The 19548-nt window shown below is 41.4% G+C and overlaps 1 protein-coding gene across 2 annotated transcripts in view; it reads right to left on the bottom strand.

The window, feature by feature from the left end:
- Window positions 1-19286, bottom strand: part of LOC139754493 (CCN family member 2-like) — a 292459-nt gene extending 273173 nt beyond the window's left edge. For both annotated transcript variants that reach the window (XM_071671759.1, XM_071671760.1), the window contains exon 1: window positions 19014-19286. The gene's annotated coding sequence lies outside the window, so the exon portion shown is untranslated. The remainder of the gene's footprint in view (window positions 1-19013) is intronic.
- Between the last annotated feature and the right edge of the window lie 262 nt (window positions 19287-19548).

The following is a 19548-nucleotide window of genomic DNA, read 5'->3' on the forward strand; positions in this document are numbered from 1 at the left end:
AATCTCTTCACCCCCACATTCTCTCTTCTTTTCTGAAAACCTCTACATATCTTCACCTTCGCCTCCACAAAATAATGATCAGACACCCCTCCTGTTGCCCCTCTCAGCACATCAACATCCAAACGTCTCTCTTTCACGCTCCTATCAATTAACACGTAATCCAATATCGCTCTATGACCATCTCTTCTACTTACATACGTTTAGTTATGTATATCTTTCTTTTCAAACCACGTATTCCCAATCACCAGTCCTTTTTCAGCACACAAATCTACCAGCTCTTCACCATTTCCATTTACAACACTGAACACCCCAAGTACACCAATTATACCCTCAACAGCCACATTACTCACCTTTGCATTCAAATCACCCATCATTATAACCTGGTCTCGTGCATCAAAGTTGCTAACACACTCACTCATCTGCTATCAAGACACTTGCCTCTCATGATCTTTCTTCTCATGCCCAGATGCATAGGCACCAATAATCACCCATCTCTCTCAATCCACTTTCAGTTTTACCCATATCAATCTAAAGTCTACTTTCTTAAACTATATCACATACTCCCCTACCTCCTGCTTCAGGAGTAGTGCTACACCTTCCTTTGCTCTTATCCTCTCACCAATCCCTGATTTCACTCCCAAGATATTCCCAAACCACTCTTCCCCTTTACCCTTGAGCTTCGTTTCACTGAGAGCCAAAACATCCGGATTCCTTTCCTCAATGATTAGCGCCTCAGTTGGTTTGCCATGCCGTCTCAGCAAGAATATAATATATAACTGAAAAGTCAGGTTGTAAGAATGTGGTACAATGGTGAGAAATTGAAATTCCAGAATCTTAAGATATTTTGAGGACTTGGAGGAAAGATATCTAGATGAATGGAAGCTGAAGCAATGGAGAGAGTTCTGAGAAACGGGCAAAGGAAGGTCATTGATGCTCTGATGGTGATATTTAGAGATATAGCGGGATCTTTAGATAGATGTATGTGACCTTGTTGTGTGTACTGGGAATTACAGATATGCAGTGATAATAAGCGGGATAATGATTTTTTGTTTCTGGAGTGGCTGAGACGTGAATGTGAGAAATGAGGTGAAGTGAGGAAGACAAAAGATTGACTTAGTGAGATACGGTAGATAACTCACTTAACCCATAATTAAATTCTGTTAGAATGATACGTTAACTGATAACATAACACTACACCAACAGGATCACTGAATGAAATACTAAAGCAGCAAACGAATAAAGGAAATAGAACTCATTTAAAATTCAAGAGTGTTTACACAGCGAGAGCGGGAGATTGACTCATTACCATTTGAAAGGACAACTTAACTGTCCTCCAACAACTTCTCATTAAACTTTGCTATACAAAACATCTGACTGTGACACAGTATCATCTGTTGAACAATTTTGTGATGAGGTTTATCTGATAGGATCTCGTAACGATGTTCATCGGCTGGACGGTGAATGGTATGGTGAAATGTTCATCAACTGAAAAGTCTTGGTGATGTTATTCTCCCGGAGAAGGTTGAAGCAGTATTTGTCTACTGAACATTACCTTAATGATGTTCATCAGTTTACCTTGTGCCTGGGTACCCATTTCCTGCTGAACATTGTCGTGCTGCTGCTAATTCCTTGGAGTGTACCGTGGCTGTGTTCAGAGGCTCGTTAGCATACTGGCAGGGTGGTGGCACGTTCTTCAACGTTACTATAATGATGTTCATCTGCAGGAAACTGCTTTAAAGTTGTTCATACGATGAACACTCTTGTGTGGTGTTTATCCAGTTAACAGTGCCAGTTAATGTTCATATACAGAACATTCCCATATCGATGTTCATCTGGTGAACACGTACTGCTTAACCGATCACGTCAGAAAGGGTTAAGTCATTAGTTATCTCTTGTTACGTACACCACAAATCTGTACATTCCTGCTGTACAGCACATGACACTCATCTGGCCACAGGTACCCTGCAGTCACCCACCAGTTTGTCCGGCCGCAGACACCCTTCAGTCACCTACGACTCTAGGTAGCAAAGCAAACTGGTGTTTCCTAGACCCCAGTGACGTCACAGTCGGAAGTGAAATAATTGTTTGCTGCCTTGATACAAAGAATGGTGACAATAATCAAACGTTTGTGAATCTGAAGCGTCCACCTCCACAAGGGAAGGTATTACAAAAGAAGTGATAAAGATCACAGCTGTTGGTACGTTCTAACACATATACTTTAATGTCAGTAAAGACTTACCATATTTTGACTGAGAAAAGTTGAATGAAAATAATGTTTTACCTGAGTTTTGTTTGGATATTGTGGAGAGAACTGTGAAGCTTTACGGAGAGGATGGAGCAAGATCCCCAGGAGGAGTGTGGACACGTCATTAAGAGTGACAAGGGAGAGGATACGAGCAAAGCAGGAAAGGTCACTGACACGATGTGCACAGAGATGTACGAGCAGCCGGGAAGATGTGCACAGAGATGTACGAGCAGCCAGGAAGATGTGCACACAGATGTATGAGCAGCTGGGAAGATGTGCACACAGATGTACGAGCAGCCGGGAAGATGTGCACACAGATGTACGAGCAGCTGGGAAGATGTGCACACAGATGTATGAACTACTAGGAAGATGTGCACACAGATGTACGAACTACTGGGAAGCTGTGCACCCAGATGTCAAAATTACTGGGAAAATGTGCTACGAACTACTGAGAGGATGCGCGCATACACGTAGAAACTACTGGAAAGATGAGTACACTGACGTAAGAGCTATTGGAAATGTGCGCATACAGACATAAAGCTACTGGGAAGTTTCCCTTACAGAGGTGAGGGCTCCTGGGAGCAGGTGTCGCGCACCTAGATAAAATAAACTCTAAATCTAAGTCGAGACCTTCATATAACATTTGTTTTACACAACGGCCGCTACAGAAGTGCAAGAAAGAACTGAATATCAGCATAAGAACGGAACAGTCATATGAAAGAACAGAACCGCGAAGTTCCTCAAAAGATTTGCCTCCTCCAGGAGAGAGCAAACATGGTGGAAAAACAAATGAAAGTCAGTGATAAGAATATTTTCAAATCATGTTACTTCTGCCACACAAGGTGTGTAATCTTTATGAAAGATCTCGTGAGGAGCCAAGCCATTCCCGCAACCAGCTGGTTCTTCATGTAATTAAAAAACGCTCCTTGGGTACCCTGCTTTGCCAGGCTCTGCAGCTTTGCATGTGAAAGTCATTTCCAAGGAAGATTTGAAGTTTTCATTTCCTTCTTCTGGAAGCTGTCGATACTGTATCCTGGTGCTGAAACATTGGTTGCCCTTGTATCATACGATATCGTCATACTACAGCAATAGGCCTATATATAGGATTATAGTTCGAACATATTGAGATTATATATATATATACATATATATATATATATATATATATATATATATATATATATATATATATATATATATATATATATATATATATATATATATATATATATATATATATATATATATTTTTTTTATTTTTTTTTTTTTTTTTTATACTTTGTCGCTGTCTCCCGCGTTTGCGAGGTAGCGCAAGGAAACAGACGAAAGAAATGGCCCAACCCCCCCCATACACATGTACATACACACGTCCACACACACAAATATACATACCTACACAGCTTTCCATGGTTTACCCCGGACGCTTCACATGCCTTGATTCAATCCACTGACAGCACGTCAACCCCTGTATACCACATCGCTCCAATTCACTCTATTCCTTGCCCTCCTTTCACCCTCCTGCATGTTCAGGCCCCGATCACACAAAATCTTTTTCACTCCATCTTTCCACCTCCAATTTGGTCTCCCTCTTCTCCTCGTTCCTCCACCTCCGACGCATATATCCTCTTGGTCAATCTTTCCTCACTCATTCTCTCCATGTGCCCAAACCATTTTAAAACACCCTCTTCTGCTCTCTCAACCACGCTCTTTTTATTTCCACACATCTCTCTTACCCTTACGTTACTTACTCGATCAAACCACCTCACACCACACATTGTCCTCAAACATCTCATTTCCAGCACATCCATCCTCCTGCGCACAACTCTATCCATAGCCCACGCCTCGCAACCATACAACATTGTTGGAACTACTATTCCTTCAAACATACCCATTTTTGCTTTCCGGGATAATGTTCTCGACTTCCACACATTCTTCAAGGCTCCCAAAATTTTCGCCCCCTCCCCCACCCTATGATCCACTTCCGCTTCCATGGTTCCATCCGCTGACAGATCCACTCCCAGATATCTAAAACACTTCACTTCCTCCAGTTTTTCACCATTCAAACTCACCTCCCAATTGACTTGACCCTCAACCCTACTGTACCTAATAACCTTGCTCTTATTCACATTTACTCTTAACTTTCTTCTTCCACACACTTTACCAAACTCCGTCACCAGCTTCTGCAGTTTCTCACATGAATCCGCCACCAGCGCTGTATCATCAGCGAACAACAACTGACTCACTTCCCAAGCTCTCTCATCCCCAACAGACTTCATACTTGCCCCTCTTTCCGAGACTCTTGCATTTACCTCCCTAACAACCCCATCCATAAACAAATTAAACAACCATGGAGACATCACACACCCCTGCCGCAAACCTACATTCACTGAGAACCAATCACTTTCCTCTCTTCCTACACGTACACATGCCTTACATCCTCGATAAAAACTTTTCACTGCTTCTAACAACTTGCCTCCCACACCATATATTCTTAATACCTTCCACAGAGCATCTCTATCAACTCTATCATATGCCTTCTCCAGATCCATAAATGCTACATACAAATCCATTTGCTTTTCTAAGTATTTCTCACATACATTCTTCAAAGCAAACACCTGATCCACACATCCTCTACCACTTCTGAAACCACACTGCTCTTCCCCAATCTGATGCTCTGTACATGCCTTCACCCTTTCAATCAATACCCTCCCATATAATTTACCAGGATTACTCAACAAACTTATACCTCTGTAATTTGAGCACTCACTCTTATATATATATATATATATATATATATATATATATATATATATATATATATATATATATATATATATATATATATATATATATATATATATATATATATATATATATATATATATATATATTCTTTCTTTCTTTTAAACTATTTGCCATTTCCCGCGTTAGCGAGGTAGCGTTAGGAACAGAGGACTGAGCCTTTTTTGGAATATCCTCACCTGGCCCCCTCTATTCCTTCTTTTGGAAAATAAAAAAAAAAAAAACGAGAGGGGAGGATTTACAGCCCCCCGCTCCCTCCCCTTTTAGTCGCTTTCTACGTCACGCAGGGAATACGTGGGAAGTATTCTTAATCCCCTATCCCCAGGGATAATATATATATATATATATATATATATATATATATATATATATATATATATATCATACAAAGCTCCATCAGCCAGGATCGAACCTGGGACTCCTTGTGCAAGAGGCAGGTATGCTAACCGCTAGGATAAGGGACTGGCTGAGGGAGCTTTGTATGTTCTATGAAGGTGCGCGTTCATATACACTTTATTCGTATATATATAAATATATATATATATATATATATATATATATATATATATATATATATATATATATATATATATACATATATATATATATACCTCGCAAACGCGGGAGACAACGGCAAAAAAAAAAAAAAAAATATATATATATATATATATATATATATATATATATATATATATATATATATATATATATATATATATATCATCCTACTTGATCGCCGTTTACCGCGTCAGTCAGTTAGCACCAGGAAACAGACGAAGAACGGCATCATATGCACACACACAGACACACACACTCATATATATATATATATATATATATATATATATATATATATATATATATATATATATATATAGTGTGGGAGGGAAGTTGTTAGAAGCAGTGAAAAGATCTTATCGAGGATGTACGTGTAGGAAGAGAGGAAAGTGATTGGTTCTCAGTGAATGTAGGTTTGCGGTAGGGGTGTGTGATGTCTCCATGGTTGTTTAATTTGTTTATGGATGGGGTTGTTAGGGAGGTGAATGCAAGAGTTTTGGAAAGGGGGCAAGTATGCAGTCTGTTGGGGATGAGAGAGCTTGGGAAGTGAGTCAGTTGTTGTTCGCTGATGATACAACACTGGTGGCTGATTCATGTGAGAAACTGCAGAAGCTGGTGACCGAGATTGGTAAAGTGTGTGAAAGAAGAAAGTTAAGAGTAAATGTGAATAAGAGCAAGCTTATTAGGTACAGTAGGGTTGAGGGTCAAGTCAATTGGGAGGTAAGTTTGAATGGAGAAAAACTGGAGGAAGTAAAGTGTTTTAAATATCAGGTAGTGGATCTGGCAGCGGATGGAACCATGGAAGCGGAAGTAAATCATAGGGTGGGGGAGGGGGCGAGAATCCTGGGAGCCTTGAAGAATGTGTGGAAGTCGAAAACATTATCTCCGAAAGCAAAAATGGCTATGTTTGAAGGAATAGTGGTTCCAACAATGTTGTATGGTTGTGAGGCGTGGGCTATGGATAAAGTTGTGCGCAGTAGGGTGAATGCTGGAAATGAGATGTTTGAGGACAATATGTGGTGTGAGGTGGTTTGATCGAGTAAGTAATGTAAGGGTAAGAGAGATGTGTGGAAATAAAAAGAGCGTGATTGAGAGAGCAGAAGAGGGTGTTTTGAAATGGTTTGGGCACATGGAGAGAATGAGTAAGGAAAGATTGACCAAGAGAATATATGTGTCGGATGTGGAGGGAACGAGAAGTGGGAGACCAAATTGGAGGTGGAAAGATGGAGTGAAAAATATTTTGAGTGATCGGGGCCCGAACATGCAGGAGGGTGAAAGACGGACAAGGAATAGAGTGAACTGGATCGATGTGATATACCGGGGTCGACGTGCTGTCAATGGATTGAATCAGGGCATGTGAAGCGTCTGGGGTAATCCATGTAAAGTTCTGTGGGGCCTGGATGTGGAAAGGGAGTTGTGGTTTCGGGCATTATTGCATGACAGATAGAGACTGAGTGTGAGCGAATGGGGCCTTTGTTGTCTTTTCCTGGCGCTGCCTCGCACACATGAGGGGGGAGGGGAATGTTATTCCGTGTGTGGCGGGGTGGAGATGGGGGTAAGTAGGGGCAGACAGTGTGAATTGTGTGCATGTGTGTATATCTGTGTGTCTGTGTGTGTATATATGTGTGTACGTTGGGATGTGTGGGTGTGTATGTTTTTTTGTTTTTTTTCCTAGCGTTACCTGGTACACATGAGGGAGGAGGGGGATGTTATTCCATGTGTGGCGAGGCGGCGATGGGAATGAATAAAGGCAGACAGTGTGAAGTGTGTACATGTGTATATATGTATGTGTCTGTGTGTGTATATATATGTGTGAATTGAGATGTATGGGTATGTATATTTGCATGTTTGGACGTGTATATATATACATGTGTATGGGGGTGGGTTGGGCCGTTTTTTTCGTCTGTTTCCTTGCGATACCTCGCAAACGCGGGAGACAGCGACAAAGCAAAATAAATAAATGTGCCCGAGGTAGCGCAAGGAAAAGACAACAAAAGCCACTTTCGTTCACATTCAGTCTCTAGCTGTCATATAATAATGCATTGAAACAACAGCTCTCTTTCCACATCCAGGCCCCACTGAACTTTCCATGGCTTACACCAGACGCTTCACATTCCCTGGGTCAATCTGACACATATATCCTCTTGGTCAATCTTTCCTCACTCATTCTCTCCATGTGACCAAACCATTTCAAAACACCCTCTTCTGCTCTCTCAACCACACTCTTTTTATTACCACACAACTCTCTTACCCTATTATTAATTACTCGATCAAACCACCTCACACCACATATTGTCCTCAAACATCTCATTTACAGCACATCCATCCTCCTGCGCACAACTCTATCCATAGCCCACGCCTCGCAACCATACAACATTGTTGGAACCACTATTCCTTCAAACATACCCATTTTTGCTTTCCGAGATAATGTTCTCGACTTCCACACATTCTTCAACGCCCCCAGAGCTTTCGCACCCTCCCCATCCTATGATTCACTTCCGCTTCCATGGTTCCATCTGCTGCCAAATCCACGCCCAGATCTCTAAAACACTTCGTTTCCTCCAGTTTTTTTCTATTCAAACTTACCTCCCAGTTGACTTGACCCTCAACCCTACTATACCTAACAACCTTGCTCTTATTCACATTTACTCTCAGCTTTCTTCTTTAACACATTTTACCAAACTCAGTCACCAGCTTCTGCAGTTTCTCACACGAATCAGCCAACAGCGCTGTATCATCAGCGAACTACAGCTGACTCATTTGTCAAGCTCTCTCATCCACAACAGACTGTATAATTGCCCCTCTCTCCACAGCTCTTGCATTCACCTTCCTAACAGCCCCATCCATAAACAAATTCAACAACCATGGAGACATCAACCCTACATTCACTGAGAACCAATCACTTTCCTCTCTTCCTACACTTACATATGCCTTACATCCTCGATAGAAACTTTTCACTGCTTCTAATAACGTGCCTCCCACACCATATATTCTTAATACCTTCAACAGAGCATCTCTATCAGCTCTATCATATGCATTCTCTAGATCCATAAATGCTACATACAAATCCATTTGCTTTTCTAAGTATTTCTCACATACATTCTAAAAAGCAAACACCTGATCCACACATCCTCTACCACTTCTGAAACCACACTTCTCTTCCCCAATCTGATGCTCTGTACATGCCTTCACCCTCTCAATCAATACCATCCCATATAATTCACCAGGAATACTCAACAAACTTATACCTCTGTAATTTGAGCACTCACTTTTATCCCCTTTGCCTTTGTACAATGGCACTATACAAGCATTCCGCCAATCCTCAGGCACCTCACCATGAGTCATACATACATTAAATAACCTTACCAACCAGTCAACAATACAGTCACCCCCTTCTTTAATAATTTCTACTGCAATACCTTCCAAACCTGCTGCCTTGCCGGCTTTCATCTTCCGCACAGCTTTTACTACCTCTTCTCTGTTTACCAAATCATTTTCCCTAACCCTCTCACTTTGCACACCACCTCGACCAAAACACCCTATATCTGCCACTCTATCATCAAACACATTCAACAAACCTTCAAAATACTCACCCCACCTCCTTCTCACATCACCACTACTTGTTATCACCTCCCCACTTGCCCCCTTCACTGAAGTTCCCATATGTTCCCTTGTCTTACGCACTTTATTTAACTCCTTCCAAATCATCTTTTTATCCTCCCTGAAATTTGATGATACTCTCTCACCCAACTCTCATTTGCCCTCTTTTCCACCTCTTGCACCTTTCTCTTGACCTCCTGCCTCTTTCTTTTATACATCTCCCACTCAATTGCATTACTTCCGGTCAAAAATCGTCCAAATGCCTCTGTCTTCTCTTTCACTAATAATCTTACTTCTTCATCCCACCACTCACTACCCTTTCTAATCTGCCCATCTCCCACGCTTCTCATGCCACAAGCATCTTTTGCGCAAACCATCACTGCTTCCCTAAATACATCCCATTCCTCCCCCACTCCCCTTACCTCCTTTGTTTTCACTTTTTTCCATTCTGTACTAAGTCTCTCCTGGTCCTTCCTCACACAAGTCTCCTTCCCAAGTTCACTTACTCTCACTACTCTTTTCATCTCAACATTCTCTCTTCTTTTCTGAAAACCTCTACAAATCTTCACCTTAGCCTCCACAAGAAAATGATCAGACATCCCTCTAGTTGCACCTCTCAGCACATTAACATCCAAAAGTCTCTCTTACGCGCGCCTGTCAATTAACACGTAATCCAATAACGCTCTCTGGCCATCTCTCCTACTTACATACGTATACTTATGTATATCTCTCTTTTTAAACCAGGTATTCCCAATCAACAGTCCCTTTTCAGCACATAAATCTACAAGCTCTTCACCATTTCCATTTACAACACTGAACACCCCATGTACACCAATTATTCCCTTAACTGCCACATTACTCTCCTTTGCATTCAAATCACCCATCACTATAACCCGGTCTCGTGCATCAAAACTACTAACACACTCACTCAGCTGCTCCCAAAACACTTGCCTCTCATGATCTTTCTTCTTATGCCCAGGTGCATATGCACCAATAATCACCCATCTCTCTCCATCCGCTTTCAGTTTTACCCATATCAATCTAGAGTTTACTTTCTTACACTCTATCACATACTCCTTCCTTTGCTCTTGTCCTCTCACTAACTCCTGACTTTACTCCCAAGACATTCCCAAACCACTCTTCCCCTTTACCCTTGAGCTTCGTCTCACTCAGAGCCAGAACATCCAGGTTCCTTTCCTCAAACATACTACCTATTTCTCCTTTTTTCTCATCTTGGTTACATCCACACACATTCAGACACCCCAATCTGAGCCTTCGAGGAGGATGAGCACTCCTCGCGTGACTTCTTCTGTTTCCCCTTTTAGAAAGTTAAAATACAAGGAGGGGAGGGTTTCCAGCCCCCCGCTCCCGTCCCCTTTAGTCGCCTTCTACGGCACGTGAGTTATGCGTGGGAAGTATTCTTTCTCCCCTATCCCCAGGGAGATTATATATATATATATATATATATATATATATATATATATATATATATATATATATATATATATATATATATATATATATATATATTCTTTTATATCTACTACACTTAATCGCCGTCTCCCGTGTTAGCGAGGTAGCGCAAGGAAACAGACGAGGAATAGCCGAACCCACCCACATACACATGTATATACATAAACGCTCACACACGCACATATGCATATATATATATATATATATATATATATATATATATATATATATATATACATATACGTATACATACATATATATACACAGATATATACATATATACACATGTACATATATATATATATACTCGCTTCCTTCATCCACTCACGTCGCCGCCCCGCCACACATGAAATAGCATCATATCCCCCACACCCCAACACTCCCAGCGAGGTAGCGCTAGGAATATACAAAAAAGTCCACATTCGTTCACACTCAGTCTCTAGCTGTCATGTGTAATGCACCGAAACCACAGCTACCTTTCCACATCCAATCCCCACAGACCTTTCCATGGTTTACCCAAGACGCTTCATATGCCCTGGTTCGATCCACTGACAGCACGTCGACCCCGGTATACCACATCGTTCCAATTCACTCTGTTCCTTGCACGCCTTTCACCCTCTTGTATGTTCAGGCCCGAACCGCTCAAAATCTTTTCCGCTCCATTCTTCCACCTCTAATTTGGTCTCCCGCTTCTCCCTGTTCCCTCCACCTATGACACATATATCTTCTTTGTCAATCTTTCCTCACTCATTCTCTCCATGTGTCCAAACCATTTCAACACACCCTCTTCTGCTCTCTCAACCACACTCTTTTTACTACCACACGTCTCTCTTACCTTTACATCATTTACTCGATCAAACCACCTCACACCACATATTGTCCTCAAACATCTCATTTTCAGCACATCCACCTTCTTCCGCACAACCCTATCTATATCCCACGCCTCGCAACCATATAACATTGTTGGAATCACTCTTCCTTCGAACACACCCATTTTAGCTCTCCGAGACAATGTTCTCGTCTTCCACACATTCTTCAACGCTCCCAGAATCTTCGTCCCTTCCCCTACCCTGTGACTCACTTCTGCTTCCATGTTCCATCCGCTGTTAAGTCCACTCCTAGATATCTAAAACACGTCACATCCTCCAGTTTTTCTCCATTCAAACTTCCTCCCAATTAACTTGTCCCGCATCCCTACTGAACCTATATATTTACATAAATGCTCTTACACTTACATATTCATACATATACATATCAACATATACATACACATACACAGACATATACATACATACATATGTACATATTCATACTTGCCTTCATCCATTTCCGATGCCATCCGCCCCACAGGAAACAACATCGCTATCCCCCGCTTCAGGCCACATTCGTTCACACTTTGTCTCTAGCTGTCATGTGTAATGCATCGAAACCACAGCTCATTATGCACATCCAGGCCCCACTGACCTTTGCATGGTTTACCTCACACGTTTCACATGCCTAGTTCAGTCCATTGACAGCACGTCGACCCCGGTATACCACTCGTTCTAATTTATTCTATTTCTTACAGGATTCTCACCCTCCTGTATGTTCAGGCCCCGATCGATCAAAATCTTTTTCACTCCATCCTTCCACATCCAATTTTCTTCCTCCACCTCTGACACATATATCATCTTTGACAATTTTTCCTCACTCATTCTCTCCACATGTCCAAACCATTTCAACACACCCTTTTCTGCTCTCTTAACCACACTATTTTCATTTCCACACATCTATCTTACCCGTTCATTGCTTACTCGATCAAACCACCTTACATTACATATTGTCCTCAAACATTTCATTTCCAATACATCCACCCTCCTCCGTTCAACACTATCTACAGCCCATGCCTCGCAACCATATAATGTTTGAAATTCTATTCCTTCAAAAATAACTATCTTTGCTCTCCGAGAAAACGTTTCTCTTTCCACACATTCTTCATCGCTCCCAGAACTCTCGCCCCCTCCCCCACCCAGTGACTCACTTCAGCTTCCATAGTTCCATTTGCTGCTAAGTCCACTCCCAGATATCTGAAAAACTTCTTTTCCTCAGGAACATGATCCTCAGATCAACAGAAGAGCAAGATCCTCGGGTCAGCAGAGGAACACGATCCTTAAGTCAGCGCAGATCATGACCCGACCAGATATGACCCCACATCCTTCCCCTGACCTTCATACTTTCTACCCCTCTGTTGCCACCAACATTGCATAAATGTTGAGCCCAAAATTGACAACTCTAACACGTGCGGGCAGCAGAGTATAACGTTATCATTAAGCTAGCGTTGTGTGCGCTGGGCACTACATAGACCCCAACCAGCTTAACGTCGTAGATACCTACAGGTGATATACACACGCTTCTTTCTCATCCTGAGTGTGTGTGTGTTTGTTTGTATGATTAGTTTTTATACATTACGGAAGTGCAATTTCTTTACTCTAAGGTATATCTGCACACACACACACACACACACACACACACACATACACACACACACACACACACACACACACACACACACACACATACACACACACACACACACACACACACACACACACACACACACACAACCACAAAACACCCTGAATCAGAAATCCCTTTACCAACCATACCCGAGGGGGAGGATACACAACTTGCTCGCTCTGGACCGATTACCCCGCCCATGATTCGAACCCAAGCGGGCCTGTGTGTATATGTGTGTGTGCGTTTGTGTGTGTATGTGTGTGAGTGTGTGTTTGTGTTTATGTGTGTGTGTGTGTGTGTGTGTGTGTGTGTGTGTGTGTGTGTGTGTATGTGAATTCGTACTACAACTTATAGATTACGAAGAAAGTTTTACTGTCGGAGGTCACTTCTCTCAACCTACCATGAATGCTTATATATCTATCTTTCTGTCTACAGGCGCACCCAAGTATCAAATCAATTACATTATATTTATTTATTTATTATATTTATTTATTTATTTATTTTGCTTTGTCGTTGTCTCCCGCGTTTGCGAGGCAGCGCAAGGAAACAGACGAAAGAAATGGCCCAACCCACCCCCATACACATGTATATACATACACGTCCACACACGCAAATATACCTAACTATAAATCTCAATGTACACATATATATACACACACAGACACATACATATATACCCATGCACACAATTCACACTGCCTTTTATTCATTCCCATCGCCACCTCGCCACACATGGAATACCATCCCCCTCCACCCTCATGTGTGCGAGGTAGCGCTAGGAAAAGAAAACAAAGGCCCCATTCGTTCGCACTCAGTCTCTAGCTGTCATGCAATAATGCCCGAAACCACAGCTCCCTTTCCACATTCAGGCCCCACACAACTTTCCATGGTTTACCCCAGACGCTTCACATGCCTTGATTCAATCCATTGACAGCACGTCGACCCCGGTATACCACATCGATCCAATTCACTCTATTCCTTGCCCGCCTTTCACCCTCCTGCATGTTCAGGCCCCGATCACTCAAAATCTTTTTCACTCCATTTTTCCACCTCCAATTTGGTCTCCCACTTCTCCTCGTTCCATCAACCTCCGACACATATATCCTCTTGGTCAATCTTTCCTCACTCATTCTCTCCATGTGCCCAAACCATTTCAAAACACCCTCTTCTGCTCTCTCAACCACGCTCTTTTTATTTCCACACATCTCTCTTACCCGTATATTACTTACTCGATCAAACCACCTCACACTACACATTGTCCTCAAACATCTCATTTCCAGCACATCCTCCCTCCTGCGCACAACTCTATCCATACCCCACGCCTCGCAACCATAAAACATTGTTGGAACCACTATTCCTTCAAATATACGCATTTTTGCTTTCCGAGATAATGTTCTCGACTTCCACACATTCTTCAAGGCTCCCAGGATTTTCGCCGCAGCAGGTTTGGATGGTATTGCAGTGGAATTTACCAAAAAAGGGGGTGACTGTATTATTGACTGGTTGGTAAGGTTATTTAATGTATGTATGAATCATGGTGAGGTGCCTGAGGATTGGCGGAATGCGTGCATAGTGCCATTGTACAAAGGCAAAGGGGATAAGAGTGAGTGCTCAAATTACAGAGGTATAAGTTTGTTGAGTATTCCTGGGAAATTATATGGGAGGGTATTGATTGAGAGGGTGAAGGCATGTACAGAGCATCAGATTGGGGAAGAGCAGTGTGGTTTCAGAAGTGATAGAGGATGTGTGGATCAGGTGTTTGCTTTGAAGAATGTAAGTGAGAAATACTTAGAAAACCAAATGGATTTGTATGTAGCATTTATGGATCTGGAGAAGGTATATGATAGAGTTGATAGAGATGCTCTGTGGAAGGTATTAAGAATATATGGTGTGGGAGGCAAGTTCTTACAAGCAGTGAAAAGTTTTTATCGAGGATGTAAGGCATGTGTACGTGTAGGAAGAGAGGAAAGTGATTGGTTCTCGGTGACTGTAGCTTTGCGGCAGGGGTGTGTGATGTCTCCATGGTTGTTTAATTTGTTTATGGATGGGGTTGTTAGGGAGGTGAATGCAAGAGTTTTGGAAAGAGGGGCAAGTATGAAGTCTGTTGTGGATGAGAGAGCTTGGGAAGTGAGTCAGTTGTTGTTCGCTGATGATACAGCGCTGGTGGCTGATTCATGTGAAAAACTGCAGAAGCTGGTGACTGAGTTTGGTAAAGTGTGTGAAAGAAGAAAGTTATGAGTAAATGTGAATAAGAGCAAGGTTATTAGGTACAGTAGGGTTGAGGGTCAAGTCAATTGGGAGGTAAGTTTGAATGGAGAAAAACTGGAGGAAGTAAAGTGTTTTAGATATCTGGGAGTGGATCTGGCAGCGGATGGAACCTTTGAAGCGGAAGTGAATCATAGGGTGGGGGAGGGGGCGAAAATTTCTGGGAGCCTTGAAGAATGTGTGGAAGTCGAGAACATTATCTCGGAAAGCAAAAATGGGTATGTTTGAAGGAATAGTGGTTCCAACAATGTTGTATGGTTGCGAGGCGTGGGCTATGGATAGAGTTGTGCGCAGGAGGATGGATGTGCTGGAAATGAGATGTTTGAGGACAATGTGTGGTGTGAGGTGGTTTGATAGAGTAAGTAACGTAAGGGTGAGAGATATGTGTGGAAATAAAAAGAGCGTGGTTGAGAGAGCAGAAGAGGGTGTTTTGAAATAGTTTGGGGACATGGAGAGAATGAGTGAGGAAAGATTGACCAAGAGGATATATGTGTCGGAGGTAGAGGGAACGAGGAGAAGTGGGAGACCAAATTGGAGGTGGAAAGATGGAGTGAAAAAGATTTTGTGTGATCGGGGCCTGAACATGCAGGAGGGTGAAAGGAGGGCAAGGAATAAAGTGAATTGGATCGATGTGGTATACCGGGGTTGACGTGCTGTCAGTGGATTGAATCAGGGCATGTGAAGAGTCTGGGGTAAACCATGGAAAGCTCCCTGCCGCAAACCGACATTCACTGGGAACCAATCACTTTCCTTTCTTCCTACTCGTACACATGCCTTACATCCTCTATAAAAACTTTTCACTGCTTCTAGCAACTTACCTCCCAAACCACATACTCTTAATACCTTCCACAGAGCATCTTTATCAACTCTTATCATATGCCTTCTTCAGATTCATAAATGCTACATGCAAATCCATTTTTTTCTAAGTATTTCTCATATACATTCTACAAAGCAAACACCTGATCCACACATCCTCTACCACTTCTGAAACCACACTGCTCTTCCCCGATCTGATGCTCTGTACATGTCTTTACCCTCCCATATAATTTCCCAGGAATACTCAACAAACTTATACCTCTGTAATTTGAACACTCATGCTTATCCCCTTTGCCTCTATACAATGGCACTATGCATCCATTCCGCAAATTCTCATACACCTCATCAATGAACCATACATACATTGAATATCCTTACCAGGCAGTCAACAACACAGGTACCTCCTTTTTTGATAAATTCCGTTGCAATACCATCCAAACCCACCTCCTTGCCGCGTTTCATCTTCCGCAAAGCTTTCACTACCTCTTGTCTGTTTACCAAACCAATCTCCCTGACCCTCTTACTTCACACATCACCTCGACCAAAACACCCTATATCTGCCCCTCTATCATCAGAAACATTGAATAAACCTTGAAAATACTCCCTCCGTCTCCTTCTCACTTCACCACTACCTGGTATTACCTCCCTATTGACTTGACTCCATGGTTGTTTAATTTGTTTATGGATGGGGTTGTTAGGGAGGTGAATGCAAGAGTTTTGGAGAGAGGTGCTAGTATGCAGTCTATTGTGGATGAGAGGGCTTGGTAAGTGGGTCAGTTGTTGTTCGCTGATGATACAGTGCTGGTGGCTGATTTGGGTGAAAAACTGCTGAAGTTGGTGACTGAATTTGGTAGAGTGTGTGAAAGAAGAAAGCTGAGAGTAAATGTGGATAAGAGCAAGGTTATTGAAATAGGTTCAGTAGGGTTGAAGGACAAGTAAATTGGGAGGTAAGTTTGAATGGAGAAAAACCGAAGGAAGGGAAGTCATTTAGATATCTGGGAGTGGATTTGGCAGCTGATGGAACCATGGAAGCGGAAGCGAGTCACAGGGTTATCTCTCTAAGATAACGTTCTCGCCTCCCACACATTCTTCAACGCTCCTAGAACCTTAGCCCTCTCCCTCACCCTGTGACTCACTCTCGTCCCTCTCATCCTCGCGTTAGCGAGGTAGCGGAAGGAAACAGACGAAAGAATGGCCCAACCCACCCACATACACATGTATATACATACACGTCCTCACAAGCACATATACATACGTGCGGGGGGAGGTGTCATTTTATATGTGGCGGGGTGGCGACGGGAATGAATAAAGGCAGCAAGTATGAATTATGTACATATATATATATATATATATATATATATATATATATATATATATATATATATATTCCTATGAGTCCACGGGGAAAATGAAACACAATAAGTTCCCAAGTGCACTTTCGTGTGATAATCACATCATCAGGGCAGACACAAGAGAGAAATGTAAGAGTCAGTTGATATACAACGAAGAGACGTAGCTAGGACGCCATTTGGTAAACATGCAATTGTCCAAGGCAGAGAACGAGTGTATCATTACTTTGGTATGGCAATGGGTAACCCTCTTTCACCTGTACTAAGTAATCTTTATATGGCATCTTTTGAAACAAAATTACTAAAGGATATCTTACCTTTTAATGCAATTTGGTTTAGGTATGTAGATGATGTTCTTTGTGTTTGGCCAACAAATCAAAATTTACAAACATTTCTCCCCTTACTTAACAATTTAGTACCTTCAATCAAACTTACTGTAGAAAATGAAAATTATGGTATATTACCGTTCTTAGAGTGCATGATCCATAGGCAAGGAAACAAGTTTAAGTTTAGCATATAAAGAAAACCTACCAATGTATGCTTATATATCCATTATTACTCATCTCAACATGACTGAGTTACATAATCATCTTTTCAATCTATGTTCTTTAGGGCAGAACGTATTTGCAATCTAGAGTATATTGATGATGAGTTTGAGAAGATATATTCTATTGGAATATTGGAAACAGACGAAGAATGACCCATCCACTCATATACGCGTATATATATATATATATATATATATATATATATATATATATATATATATATATATATATATACATAAGGGACAAGAATGAAATGCCTTGTTTAATCACGTTAAAAACTATTGTATAGACTGGAGTAATTCTATCTCAATTATCAATTCTAACCCCAGTACCACGAGAAATATTGAATGTTCTATTATCAAATACACAAAGAATTATAATCTTATTACTAATGATGGTCTATACAAATTGGATAACTTTGTTGTTGATAAAATTTGTAAACAATTCACTTTCTTTCCTCGTAATAAGTTTATGATACGCTCGTTGTCCGTCTTGGACAATCGCATGTTTACCAAATGGCGTCCTAGCTACGTCTCTTCGTTGTATATCAATGAACTATGTTTCTCTCTTGTGTCTCCCCTGATGATGTGATTATTACACGAAAGTGCACTTGGGAACTTATCGTGTCTCATTTTCCCCGTGGACTCGTAGGAATATACTTGATCACCCGCAAAATTGTGATCCTTTCCAATATATATATATATATATATATATATATATATATATATATATATATATATATATATATATATATATTGAAGATTCACGTAAACACTTTGATGAGAGTCCGCGTGCCATCGTGAGAGTCATTATAGCAGAAGGTAGTGCTAGTAAATATTGAGTAGGTATATAGTATCTTACCTAGAGATAAGGCAGGTTATTCCCGTGATGAAGCAGATGAGTATTGTGTCTTTGTCTTTCAGTCTGTAGAATTATTCCTTTCGTACAGTCACTTATGTTTACTTGCTTCACCAGTTCGAGGGAATGATCAGCACGATCTAAACGTTTTGGAAAATGTTCAAGCTACATACAAACGTATTTATGGCTCTTGCATCAGTGACAACAAACGGCAAACGAGAATTTCCAAGTCCACATGTTCGAGAAGAGGAGAGCCTCAGTGCGGACGTCCTAACACCCCGAGCAACACTGAGCCCCAGCCCAACACACAGGTACGTATAAACTCTCTTTAGGAGCTACATGGCAACCCCAGCACCTCAAATATCTTCCGCATTTATATTGTCTATATTGGAAAGTCTCATGGATCAGACGTGAAGATATTAATCATCATGTGCACCTGCAGGTACGTGTTGTCAAGTTCTGTTTTATAAATGAAGATTTAGAAAAAAGAAAATATAATCTTGTATAGAAACTTTCAGAAATATCCGTTTAACTTGAA

Source organism: Panulirus ornatus, chromosome 17, assembly GCF_036320965.1.
Source record: "Panulirus ornatus isolate Po-2019 chromosome 17, ASM3632096v1, whole genome shotgun sequence".
In the NCBI taxonomy this organism is placed as follows: domain Eukaryota; kingdom Metazoa; phylum Arthropoda; class Malacostraca; order Decapoda; family Palinuridae; genus Panulirus; species Panulirus ornatus.